Consider the following 13733-nt stretch of genomic DNA (forward strand, 5'->3'; position numbering starts at 1 on the left):
ATCAAGGAAGATGGTAACAGGTCCCACAGGTGCTAGGGCCTCTACTATTTAACCTTTGTTAAGGACACTATCACTGGACCGCAAGGAAATATTCAATTGTTTGCAGATGATGTGAAGCTGAGAAGAGTTATTAGTGATAGTGCCAATGTTGTGACTACACAGGATGACTTGAATAAGCCAGATGAGGGGAAAATGAATGGGTGTCAGTTAAGGCAATTAAATGTAAGATCTTGAAATTTGGGATCCAATGATGGAAAGTTGTATGCACTACTGGTGGAACTATATTAATGGAAATAGTGGATGCAAGGGATCTTGGAGTGATATGAAAGAAGGTTGAAGTTTAGGGGATATCGTGCAGGTGAAAAAGGTAACCAAGAGGGGTGCTGCAAAACTTAGACGGATGTTGACCAGAAGATATAAATATGTTGTGATTCCATTGTATAATGGTCTGGCCATATCAGGTTTAATGTTCTGTTATCTGCTTCTGTACACTCTCTGGGGTATATTTATTCCACTCAGATCCTAGTGACTAGATAAGAACACAATCATCCTTCCAACATCCCTCAATTCTTCAAACTCCTCTAAGATTTTTCCACCAATTGCATTCTCTGCATTCCATCTGTGATTCCTGAATTTTAAATCCTTACATTTTGCAATATTGAACTATCAACCGCACTGATTTGTCCATTCAGCTAGTTTATTCGAGTCCTACTGCAAATTTACAACATCCCAACTTTGCATCATCTCCAAACAACTGCATATCTCCATTCAAATCCTCCCCAGTATCATTAACATAAAAATTAAACAGCAATAGCCACAAAAGCAGCACACCATCAGTGACTTCCCTTTTATTATTACGGGCATCTCCATGGAGTCAGTAGACTCATCGTGGGAGACCCAAACTAGCAAAACAATATCTGTCATATCTCTTCTTGAATTAATTTACAGACAAAGAGCTCACAACTAAGTCAGGCAATGAATTCCACTCATTCACCAGGCAAAAAACCTTGTTCTGACTCCCTTGTTAACCACACTCTTCTTTAATTTCCAGGGATGATCTCTTGTTCTTCCATCACTATCACACAGCTGAAACATTTCCCCTGCATCAATCCTATAGAAACCTTTCAGTAATTTAAATGTTTCTATCATATCCCCTCTTCTCTGCATATCAACCTCTGCAATCCACAAGCTCTCAATCTATCAATGTAGGAAGCATTTTTTACATCACTCACCAACTTAGTCACTCTTCTCTGAACCCTCTCCACAGCCTCCTCATCTCCAAGGAATCCAGGTGACCAGACCTGAGCACAGTAATCCAAATGTGGAAGTATCAATGCTTTATAAAGGGGAACAATAACATCTTTATCTCTGGATGTCAGTTGTTTCTCAACAACCAAGTAATCCTATGTGCAATCTTGGACACCTCAGCAATATGTCCCCTGAACTTCATCTCCCTATCTACCAACACCCCTAAGTCCCTAGTCTCATCAATCTCTTGGAGTAGTGTTCCATCAATGTAGTACACAGCTGGTAATCTTTTAATCCCAAAATGCATGACTTGACACTTTTCCACATTGAACTGACATCCATTACCTTTTGCCCATTCTACCAGCTTATTTAAATCGTCTTGCAAACTTTCAACATCAGCTTGATTTTTTATTGCGCTACCCAACTTTGCATCATCAGCAAACAACTGAATATCTCCCTTTAAGCCGTTTCCTATATCATTTATATACAAATTAAACAACAATGGCCCAAGCACAGAGCCCTGAGGCACACCACTGGTCACCTGCCTCATCCTGGACTCAGCTCCTCCATACACCACATTCTGGTATCTCTCCCTGAGCCATTCTCCTATCCATATCACCAATTTAGTATCCATTCCCATCTGCTCCAATTTGCATAACAGTGTTCTATGGGGTATCCTGTCAAAAGCTTTAGCAAAATCCAGAAGTACCACTGTGTAGCCAGTTCCTTTGTCCAACTCAGATGTCATTCTATTATGAAACGTTAATAGATTGATAAAGCAGGATCTACCTTTAACAAAACCATGTTGGCCTCTATAGAGTATCATATCCTGATTCACCCATTCTTGAATTTTGTCTTTAACCAACTTTTCCAATACTTTTACCACTACTCCTGAGATGGTGATTGGTCTGTAATTAACTACCGCAGTTTTAGAGCCGCCCTTATGCAAAGGGACCACGTTGCCTAACTTCCACTCCCTAGGGACCGTACCAGAGTTCGAACTTAAATTAAATATCCAAGTAATAGGGGCTGACAATTCATTTGCACATTCATGCAACACCCGAGCTGATATTCCATCTAAACCTACAGCAGTGTTTGCATTTAAATTTTGCAATATATTAAATACCTCTGATTTCTTAGCTTCAATTCTCACATTAGTTATTGCTACAGGGACAGAGATATCCTCACTTGGGTGATAGACTTTTGAAAAGTGATCACTCAGTAACTCGACTATTACATCTGATTTTGTCACCTCAATACCATCAGCACCCACTAAAGTTATCCTTGCAAAGTCATTCTTCCTCTCACTTGCCACATAGCGGAAGAACTCTTTGGGATTACCCTTGATCTCTTTGGCTAAGGTCTTCACATTTTCTTTTTTTGCAGATCAAGCTTCATACTACTGCTCATCCATCTAATGCCTACCTTGTTTGACTTCCTGACCATGGGGACACAATCTGATATTGCTTTCCTCAGATACCTGCTGATTTTATCCCATGCACTGCTAACATCTTTCCCCTGCAATATGTTCTGCCATGGGATGGCTGCAAGCTCTGCAAGGTACGCTCTCACACCACGTGTCCCAGTTATGTGCTGTTTCAAGTAATTATCTCGTAGAAGATGTATGAACTCCATTTCCTTTTTGCTACGTGATATTTCCTCCTTCCAAATTTGATATCACCATAATTAAAATCCGTCATAATAATCACTAAACCTGCACTCATTGCACTAATTTGCTGATGCATGAATTCAATATCTCCCTCTGTACTCCCTGGCCTATAGCAGCATCCAACTATATATTTGGTTGCATTGGTCACTATTTCGCACCAGACCACCTCAAATGAACTCTCATTCACATGTCTATCATCTTGATATACTACTTTCTTTTGCTGCAACATATCAGCTATCATCAACAGTACTCCTCCCCGTGTTCTATCTTCTCTATCCTCCCTGAAAATACTGTACCCATTACATTCAATTCCAGTGACCACATCTTCTACTGACAGCTAAGTTTCACTAATAGGGCATGAAGGTGAGATTGCCTGACTATTGCCAAAAATTCTTCTCTCTTATTTCGAATGCTTCTTGCATTGGTATACAAAAATTGCAGATTCCCTCTAGTTCTTGTACCGGCTTTAGAACTGATAAGTCACTAATTTCAGTAGACCTATGCCGATTTTTATCTGCTCTCTTCTGAAATTTATTTTGCGAATAAGGATCAATAAATATACAATCAGTGCTAAAGTTTTTCTCTCTTACACTCAACCTTTTCAATATTAGTTTCCCTTCCCAATTACTTCAACTTGTTCAGAAAACGGTAACTTCTTCAATCGCTTATGTCCTTCCATGTTCAGATGCAGCCCATCTCTAATATGCAACTGTCTTTTTCCTTCAAACACACTCCAAACATCAACAAAATCCAGACCACTTTTTTTGCACATTCTTGCAATCATATCATTCATTATCATCGCTTGTCTACTTAACTTGTAATTGTCAAAACAAGGCAGCACACACACACACTATCCTCCCATTGACATTAATAAATTTAGTTTAATTCTTTATCTAAGTGTGAGCAAACAAAGTTTGTGCCTGAAAATATTTTCAGGACTGAATATGGTGTTGTACTACCTTACCCCAGTAAGGTAGTACAACACCGGGCGACTAGCAGCAAAGGTGGACCAAGCTACCATTATTCCTATTCCAGTATCTCCCATAATGCAAAACACATCTCCTTGCGGATATGTATAACGTTATGCATTAAGGGATTGGCCACTACCCAGACTAGTTTCAACCTTTATTGAGGTCTCTTCAGTGGGAGCTAGGCACAGTGGTAGGAATACCAGGCAGAAGCATTAGCGAGGTCATCTTTACCTATAGGAGTTGCCAAAAGGTGTGCCACCTTTTTTTATTAAATTACTCTAGATTTAGAGAAAGATGTTGAAAGTTTATTTTTCACTAGGTTAGACTATAATAAATTTAGTTTAATCCTTTATCCAAGTGTCAATAAAGGTCGAAACTAGTCTGGGTAGTGGCCAATCCCTTAATGCATAACATTATACATATCTGCAAGGAGATGTATTTTGCATTATGGGAGATACTGGAATAGGAGTAATGGTAGCTTGGTCCACCTTTGCTGCGAGTTGCCCGGTGTTGTACTGTCGTGACGTGTTCTCTTGACATTCGAATCTGCCATCTTGCTAAAAGTCACTTTCATAAAATAAAGGAAAACTAATTGCAAATTAATCACTGATCTAAGGGTAGAGAAATTTCTATTATACTGCGCCACTCTATCCTTAGATAAGTCTATATGCATTAGTAGGATCAATTCAAAATTAGTTAGCAGTTCTTTCAATCATTCTGGCCGAGGTATTTTATTTTCCACTTGGGATTCCCGCAAGATTCGAATTTTTGTGAACGGTGCAGTAAAAAGAAATTCAGGCAAACACAATATTTAAATTAACAAACAAAACATTTAATATATGGTTATATAACAAATACATGAATTCCACTTCTAAATATGTTGTGGGAGGACTAGGGGACATCCATGGAAACTGGGCAAAAGTGTGGTTAGTAAAGGTGTTAGAGCTGGGTTCTTTACTTTTAGAGTAGTGAATGAGTGGAATGCGCTCCCTGAGTCTGTGGTGGATGCTGTGACAGTGAATGAGTTTAAGGCGAGGTATGATAGATACTGTATGAATGTCAAATAGTTGTGATGAATATAATTTGGGGCCTCCCTCGATGAGTCCAATGACTCCCTGGAGTTGCCCGTAATAATAGTAATAGTAATAATAATAGTAATATGACAACTCAGTCAAATTAGTACATCAGGTCAAGTCATTCATATTAATTCAATCTTCCAAACTTTCACATACAAATTCAGTTTCAGAATCACAAAGTTTCTTTACTCAATTTATTACAATAGAATTTCTTATTTAATCAGTTTCACACACTTCTCAGTCATGCTATAAGTTCAAAATATCGCAGGCACTAATAGTTGAAAATAATCTTTTAAACAATTCCTATCTCCAACTCTCAATCACGAAGGGTTTCCACAGTTAAAGTTAACAATTCACTATGATAGACCTTACCGGAAATAGTTCCTAGAACATCTATTATGTTGTGAGCAAACTTCTGGAATTCACTTATCACACTTAAAGAATAAAAACACATTTACAAAACTTATCCGCAGTTATACTTAAAGCACTATCAATTATGCTTCAGAATTCTTGACATCAATTAGGGCACTTCAACTATCGTTATTACCACTCATAAATTAATTAAAACACTGTGAGGTTCTCTTTAGGGCAAATCGGAAATAAGCTGCAATACTAGATCAGCTGGGTTTATTCAGAATTCTTCCTTGAATGTTCAGCTTTTTACTTTATCCGATTGTAGCTTTAAATTTCCTTCTATTACTACTGTTGATTTCAATTTCAGCTAACTATAAAATTCGTTACGTTCTTGCTCACTTATAAAAATTATCCACTTAACTTCTACCCTAAGAACCTTTTATTTACTTCTTTATTTTATCACCCTGCTTCCTTTCACTTCCAAGTTTCCGTCCCAACTCTACTACTACGTATATATTTTCTCTTCTTCTTTTGGCCACGCTCCCTTCACTCGCGCTCGTTCATTTCACGCATCTCTATGACAACCGATAAACGTAAACATTCTCGCGAATGTTACATTAGGCTATACAACTACATTCAGTTATTACATAACGTTAAACTTTCACAAAAAAAAAATAAATAGAATATTTGCATTTTAATAAGTGCGTAGTTAAATTACAAATACAAATTCTTATAATATTGACATAACAATAAATAAAATAACTTAATAATATTTAATACAGAACCTCTTTATCATTAACACTTTCTTTTGATTAAATAATTAAAAACTTGATATAATTAAGGCAGTTATATGATATCAATTATAATTTGTGTTATTTACATTAAATAATATTTACAAATATAGTTCTTGTGATGGAAAATCATGTTGGATTCTGAATCAAATAACATTTATTCTAATTTCTACATAATCAGAATCCAACAGTACTACCTTACCCCTGTAAGGTAGTACAACACCATATTCAGTCCTGAAGATATTTTCAGGTGCAAACTTTGTTTGCTCACACTTGGATAAAGGATTAAACTAAATTTATTATAGTCTAATCAAGTGAAAAATAAACTTTCAACCTCCCATTGACACTTTTCCTCTTCACAATATCTAACAATGTTCTTAAATCTTTTGCTACCCGATTTATACCACCACTCAGGTCATTTGTACCCACCATAACTATCATCTTGTCTGCTTCATGCCCTCTTTTTATTGCTAAAGCCACTCTTTCTATTGTCCCACCAGCTAAGCACTCCTCAGGCATACCACTCTCCATACCCTTAATCATAGAATCACCATATATCTTACCACTCTTAAATTCATTCAAGTCCCAACAAGCATCACTTGTGGACTCATTTTCTACGCTATTCAGCATGACTCTCCCAGTTTCATTACTCAATGCTCTTTTACTTACCCCCCCCACCCCCACTCCCACAACATCTCGTTTCTTCTAGACCTCTTGTGGTTTTATTTTGTTGCCTCCCAATCACTCCCATACTATTTATTACTGCATCATTCACCAAAGACTCACCCATACGTAATCCTGTTCTAGTTACTTCAGCTAAAGTAATCTCTATAGTCCTAATTTCTCTGTTTAACACATTAAACTCAGTTTTTACTTCCAATATCTCTTTACTGAGCACTTCCAATTCCTCATGCAGAAGATGAAGGTTATTTTTCATTTTCATGAACTCCCGCCGAAGTTCTTCCGCTATGGTCCTGATGTCAGCTTCCATTCCTAAACGCTCCAGCCTATCCCGATACTTCTCACATACGTCGACATTTTCGTTCTTCTCATTTAGCCAGACCGACCATAGATCCTTCACATTCTTCGGCGCATACATGCAGCAGTTTCCGCAATGCATCCATTGCGAAAAATCTAATGCTGAGCCAGCCTTTCGTGTAGAAGTCCTGCGCACCGCTGACGTACGTTTCTTGTTGGACGCCATCTTTACATGTTGAAGTAGTGAAATAAACGGCAGCGAAAACACAATATACACAACACAGTTCCAAACAATAACACCACTGAAGGACACTTATATCTTACCGATGCACAACTGCAGCACAATTTGAGACAAAAAGCCACACTATATTTAAATTTAAAAACACGTTTTCTAGCCTAACTAAACATGACCACCACATTCACCAAGGATACTCAAAAATGCATATATTCGTTTTTCTGTAATTAACTTCATACAGAAATACATGCTTGCCATGATTTTCTGGGATATTGTTCCTCTACACACAATTTGTTGATGATCAACCTACAGACAATCCAGCACACTAATTTGCTATCCAACCCCATCTGATCCAATATAATCACCAGCTTGTTATTTGGCAGTTTATTATAGGACTTTGCAAAATCTAAATGTATAACTGCATATGCATCTCCTCTGTCATTACTTACTTATTATAACAAGTAAGTAGATTGCTAAAATGTGATCTTCATCAGGAAACCCATGCAGTCCACCAAAGAAAATTTTGCTGTTATTAACCTGGTTCTGAATCTCCACCCTGACTAACCTCCCTAACATTTTAACCACAACTCCAAATACATGGCTTGCATATAATTCAAAGCCTGTCCTTCACCTCACTTATGAAGAGGGGCAATTTTGTCTAGTCTAAGACTCATGTTAAAAAACAAAAGTATCAGTGCTGTTGATAACTCCCTGAAACATTCTCTCAAAGCATGTGGTAATATATCAAGTCCTGCAGCAGTATTATTTGCATCCAGTTTACTTAAATCCTCATATTCCTCCTGTTCACTCACCAGTAGTGCATCCTCTCCCCATCCCAGTGCACTCAAGTTCTACATTCACTATGATGAAATATGGTTAAGAATTGCTCGTTTAATATCTCAACCATATCCTCTGCAGTGGTTTATCATCCTTCCATAATCATTATTCTTTCTTCTACTAACCATGTATTGAAAGAATTTTCTGGGATTTCTTTTTGCCTTGTTAGCTAATTGTTGTTCATAATGTATTTTTGCTACCCTCACCAAGCAAGTCATCTTTACTGCCTGCTCTTTGTACTCTTCATGCAACTGATTAATGCCACTCATTTTGTGCTGTCTCAATGTCTTTTTTTTTTTCAAGAATGCATGCCTAACCTTTTTAATAATCCATTTTATACCTAGTTTGTTTAATCTTCTAACCTTTAGAATACATTCAGACACTGACTGTGCTGGATAGTTCTTCAGTAGAGCCCAAGCAACATAATCCCCTTTCCATCCAATTCCTCATTCCATTATATAGCTGCAAGCCAGGTCCTGAATTTGTCATAATCATTAGCCACAGTTACACTCAGAAATGCTCATGGGGGATGGGGCTACCATTTAAGTGATCACTTCATGGACACTTTTATCAACTGGAGAAAAATTTGACACCTCATTTATAATAATGTCTGATGAGATGAGATGATCAATCCAAGATTCTTGATCCTTGTGTGCCCTCTGTTACATACTGCCTAAAGTAGCTGTCTCAAAAACTCCAGAAATCTCTTTGCTCCTAAATGCCATCTCATCATTCCAATCTATATTATCATAATTAAAATCATCCATAATGACCATCCTTTTCTTATTCTGGTTTTATAACAAGTCCCATGAGACAGCACTCTCAGATATGACTTCTCCATACTTTTCCCTAGCCATTTCCTCTTTATCACTAGTAATTGTGTAACCCTCACCAGACTCACACATCTCTGCATATTTTAGGCCATCTCAAGCTTTTTTTGTCCACTCACATCTTCACTTCTAAATCCAGAATGCGCACTTTGTCTATCCATGCTAATAGAGACAGAGTGTCTCCCCCCCCCCATTTCCCTTGTCTGTCTTGTGCTCCTGCCCTCTCATTCTCTTCATTCACACTACTCATTTCTCCACTCATAAGCTCTTCTACCTTATTTCTCTGCTCTTCCATATGAACTCTTGCATCCTGAGACCTAATTATTGCCATCGTTACTCTCCTTTCCAGAAACTGTCTCGCCAACCTATTCATACCAAACCCATATAAATGCAGTCTTTCATTGTTATATAGTTCCATCCATCCCTTGAATATATCCCACATGTTTACAAAATGCATAGCAAGTGAAGATCGTACCATCCATGATCTTTGCTCATCACTCAATTAACTGTTCCACCTGGGCAAAACTGATTAACTGCCTTTCCTACAATACTGTTATCTTTTACTCTCCTCAATAACCTCATGATATCCAACCTCGCATTCTCCTTGTACCCAATCATTTATTACTAATACACTATCAACTATTTTGCTCACTTACTTCTCATATGCAATGCTATTCACTCTGCTTATTTTCCATATGAATCACCATATGGAGCTACTCTTGAATCATTCAATACCTCTTCCAAATGGGCATCTTTCATTCCATTCTTCCTCACACTTCCATGCAAATCTATAACTCTCATTTCATTTCTAATATGCCTCATTTCTTGCCTCACCTTCACCAACTCTGCTTTTGTCTCTTTAATCACTTTTTTACTGGCATTCACACTCGCTATCGATTTGCACTATCGCTGCTTTGCGTGCCTGGTGTCTTATTGCACACTATCACACTACTGTGTACTGCACTGCTAGTCGTGCGCACTATCATACCATTATTGTCAACCGCACTATATTTCTCACATGCTATCTTACTTATTAGCTATGAAATTAGCTATGAAAGCAACTGGAGTTGCTTTCATAGCTACACTCATGATTTCATGTTCTTTTTGCCTGCAATTGCTCACATTCAAAAAAACACCTCATAGTCCACAAACATTACACGTGCTTCTTATACCCACACTTTCATCTTGTCTATTAATCCTCTCCATGTAGATATCCTCAACATCTCCCCAAGCATTCATGGCATCTTACCTACATCCCACTGTCATTTAGTTCACTCTCAGAGCTACATATAAAGAAACACACAAAAATTAATTAATAAAAATTACTAAAAAAAATACAATCTGAGCTCAATCAAATACCACCTATCAATCATAGATATCACACAACAAATAATTCGATATTACTACACTACAGATATAAAATTTTAACTGATCTTTGCACATCTCTGGAACAATCATCCTCTCTGTAACCTAGTGGCAACCTCTTCAATATTCATGGAGGAAGATTTTGGAAACACCCATGCCATTCTTACAAAATTTTTGTAAAAATGACACCTTTTGGCTACTCGCATATGAAAATATGACTTCTGCATTACTTCAACCTTAGTATCACCTCTGGGTCTAGCTCCCACTGATGACCTCAATAAAGGTGGAAATCGGTTTAGGTAGTGAACCTTCCCATAATGCATAGCATTATACATGTCTGCAAGGTATGTGAAGTCAGTTGCTGGCCTGGATGGCAGAGTGGTTAGCGTATCCGCTCTCCAGCCAAAAGGTAGCGGGTTCAAATCCTGTCGTGGGTATGGATGTTTGTGATTGTCTGTGAAAATAATAGTGGTGATGGTGGACAGTAGATCGCATTGGTGTAGATGAGGCGGTTTGTGGATGAGGTTGAGTGGTGGAGACGGAGAGTTGTAGAGTAGGTGTCCTCCCATGATGAGTCTTAGGACTCCGTGAAGGTATGAAATAATAATATATGAGTTTCCCCAGTCCTGAAAATACTTCAGGTGTAAACTTTGTTTGCTTTTGTATGAATAAATTATTATTATTAATAATAATAATAATAATAATTTATTCTTACAAAATCTAGTACAAGTGAAATCCTACTTTTTAGGTATAAAAATGCATATGCATAGCTGCCTACATCTACTGACTTTTTGTTTGTTGTTTTGCTTCAATTATGTGTGTATTATGTACATACATACATACATACATCTTCAAGGCCCCCACAACCTTTCCTAATTGGGTTGTGGGGGCAACAGCTGCAAGAGGAACTTCCAATGGTGACGATCCTCTGCCACCAAGCTCAGGCGGGATTCCCAAACGTGTCCACCCAAGGTTTTCGATATAATCTATCCAGTGAGAGCTTGGCCTTCCACCCTCTGGCTTGGCAAAGAGGGCCTGCTGAGGGAGCCTCTCTTGAGGCATTCTGACCAGATGTCCGTATCAATGTAATTGTGATCTCTCAACATGGAGAAGCAGCGGTTGAGTATTGAGGGTTTCCTGAATTACAGAGCTTCTGACTCTGTCGAGTCTTATCAGCCCCGCAACCCCACGAAGGAACCGCATTTCAGCCACTTGGATTCGTGTCCACATTCTTTCGGTCATTACCCAACTCTCATGACCATAGGTGAGGATGGGGACATAGACTGTATTGAAGACAGCCAGCTTTGCCTTCTGGCTTAACTCCCGCTTCAATACTACCGAACGGCCAAGCTCCCGCAATATTGAGTTTGCTAAGCCAATTCGAGTATCTAGCTCTACATTCCACTTTCCATCATTCATGAATATGGACCCAAGGTATTTAAACTTCTCCACCTGCCTCATTGGGACTCCACTTACATGTAGAGTGCACTGGGATGGTTGTCTTGAGACCACAAATGTTTCAGTTTTGGCCACACTGATCTTCATTCTGGCGTCTGCACAAACAGCTACAAACCTATCCAGGGTCTGCTGAGGTCATCTGTGGAAGAGCAAAGCAGAACTAGGTCATCTGCAAAATAAAAAAGCAGACATCCAATGCTACATCTTCCAATTCTGACACCCTTGGAGGAGGTCAACGGAGACTGTGAAAGGTTCAGACTTTGTGCTGTTTACCCTGACACAAAACTCTGGGCATTCATACAGGTACTTGATGGCAGCTAATAGTTGGCCATCCACTCCATACTCCTGTACTACTTGCCAAAGTTTATCCCGAGGAACCTAGTCATATGCCTTCTCCAAGTCCACAAAACATGTGTAGACATTCTTGGCATATTCCCAAGATTTCTCAAAGAGCCTTAAAGTGAAGATTTGGTCAGTTGTGCTTCTACCAGGATGAAAGCCACATTGTTCATCCTGGAACTTTGACTCAACTATGCTCCTGCACCGTCTTTCCAAGCACCTAGCATACACTTTCCCAGGCAGGCTGAGCATGTGTATTATGTGAACAATATAATTTTTTTCCAAATGTCCTATGTACTATAAACCAAAAAAATGTGTTAGCACAATTTCATTCTAAAGACTATTAAAATTTTCATTATTTCCACGATCACTAAACTCATTAGTTAAGGTACTTCCATTCTACATACAAAAATATTTCTTGTACTTTACCCTGAAAATTTTTAATCCTGGCTGCTGTTTATGATAATAAACTCAAGCAGTGCTGCATAATTCATCACTGATTGAGTTATTCACTCAAATATTACTGGAATAAGTGAAATATGGTTGAATGTAAATTGTAGGTAGAGGAAATAAGAGATCTGGGGGTGATACTGGATAAGGATCTAAAATTTAGGGGACACATCGCCAAAATTGTGAAGACAACACAAAGGCTTCTGGGAACAATGCGGAGGACACTGACATGTAGAAGTAGGGAGATTCTTGTTCCGTTGTATAAGGCTTTGATTAGGCCACACATGGAATATTGTGCCCAGATTTGGTCACCGGGTTTTCAGAAAGATGAAGAGATGTTGGAAAGGGTCCAAAGGTGACTGACTAAGGTAGTTTCTGACCTCTGAAATGTTGAGTATGAAGAAAGATTGAGAAGATGTAATTTGCAGAGTCTGGTGGAGAGGAGGAAGAGGGGAGATATGATAGAGACCTACAAGTTGGTAAGGGGTTGTTATAAGATCAATGGTGGAGAAGTTCTACAGAGAATAGTGGGAGATCAGGGGAGAACCAGAGGTCATCCCTGGAAAATGTATTATTATTATTATTATTATTATTATTACGGGCGACTCCAGGGAGTCCTTAGACTCATCGAGGGAGGCCCTAAACATCATGTCCACACAACTACACGACATGCTCACAGTATCCATCATACCTTGCCTTGAACTCACCATCATAGCACCCACAACAGACTCTGGCAGCTTATTCCACTCATTTACCACTCTAAAAGTAAAGAACCCAGCTCTAACACCCCCTAATAACCACACTCTTGCCCAGCTTCCATAGGTGTCCCCTAGTTCTCTCACCACCAGTCCTGATCTCAAAAATATCCTCTGAATTAATCCTATAGAAACCCTTTAGCAACTGTAGAAAGAGGGTGTGAGTAGGGGATTAAGAGGCAGGTTTTTTTCGTGCAGAGTTGTGAATGATTGGAATGCCTTGTCTGAGAGTGTGGTGTCTGCAAGGAGTTTGAGTGTGTTTAAGACACAGTATGATGAGATGTGTGTGTGATAAAAGGACCTCCCAGATGAGTCTTTGACTCCATGAGGTCTTGGGGTAATAATAATAATAATAATAATAATATACTGAGACAAAT

General features: G+C 38.6%; 1 protein-coding gene across 5 annotated transcripts in view; it reads right to left on the minus strand.

The window, feature by feature from the left end:
- The window catches only part of LOC150093791 (pyruvate dehydrogenase (acetyl-transferring) kinase, mitochondrial-like), a 280509-nt gene that overhangs the window by 203147 nt on the left and 63629 nt on the right, over positions 1-13733 (minus strand). The gene's annotated exons all lie outside the window — the stretch shown is intronic.

Source organism: Typopeltis vanoorti, chromosome 23, assembly GCF_054136105.1.
Source record: "Typopeltis vanoorti isolate ZY-2024b chromosome 23, IOZ_Tvanoo_1.0, whole genome shotgun sequence".
Lineage (NCBI taxonomy): Eukaryota > Metazoa > Arthropoda > Arachnida > Uropygi > Thelyphonidae > Typopeltis > Typopeltis vanoorti.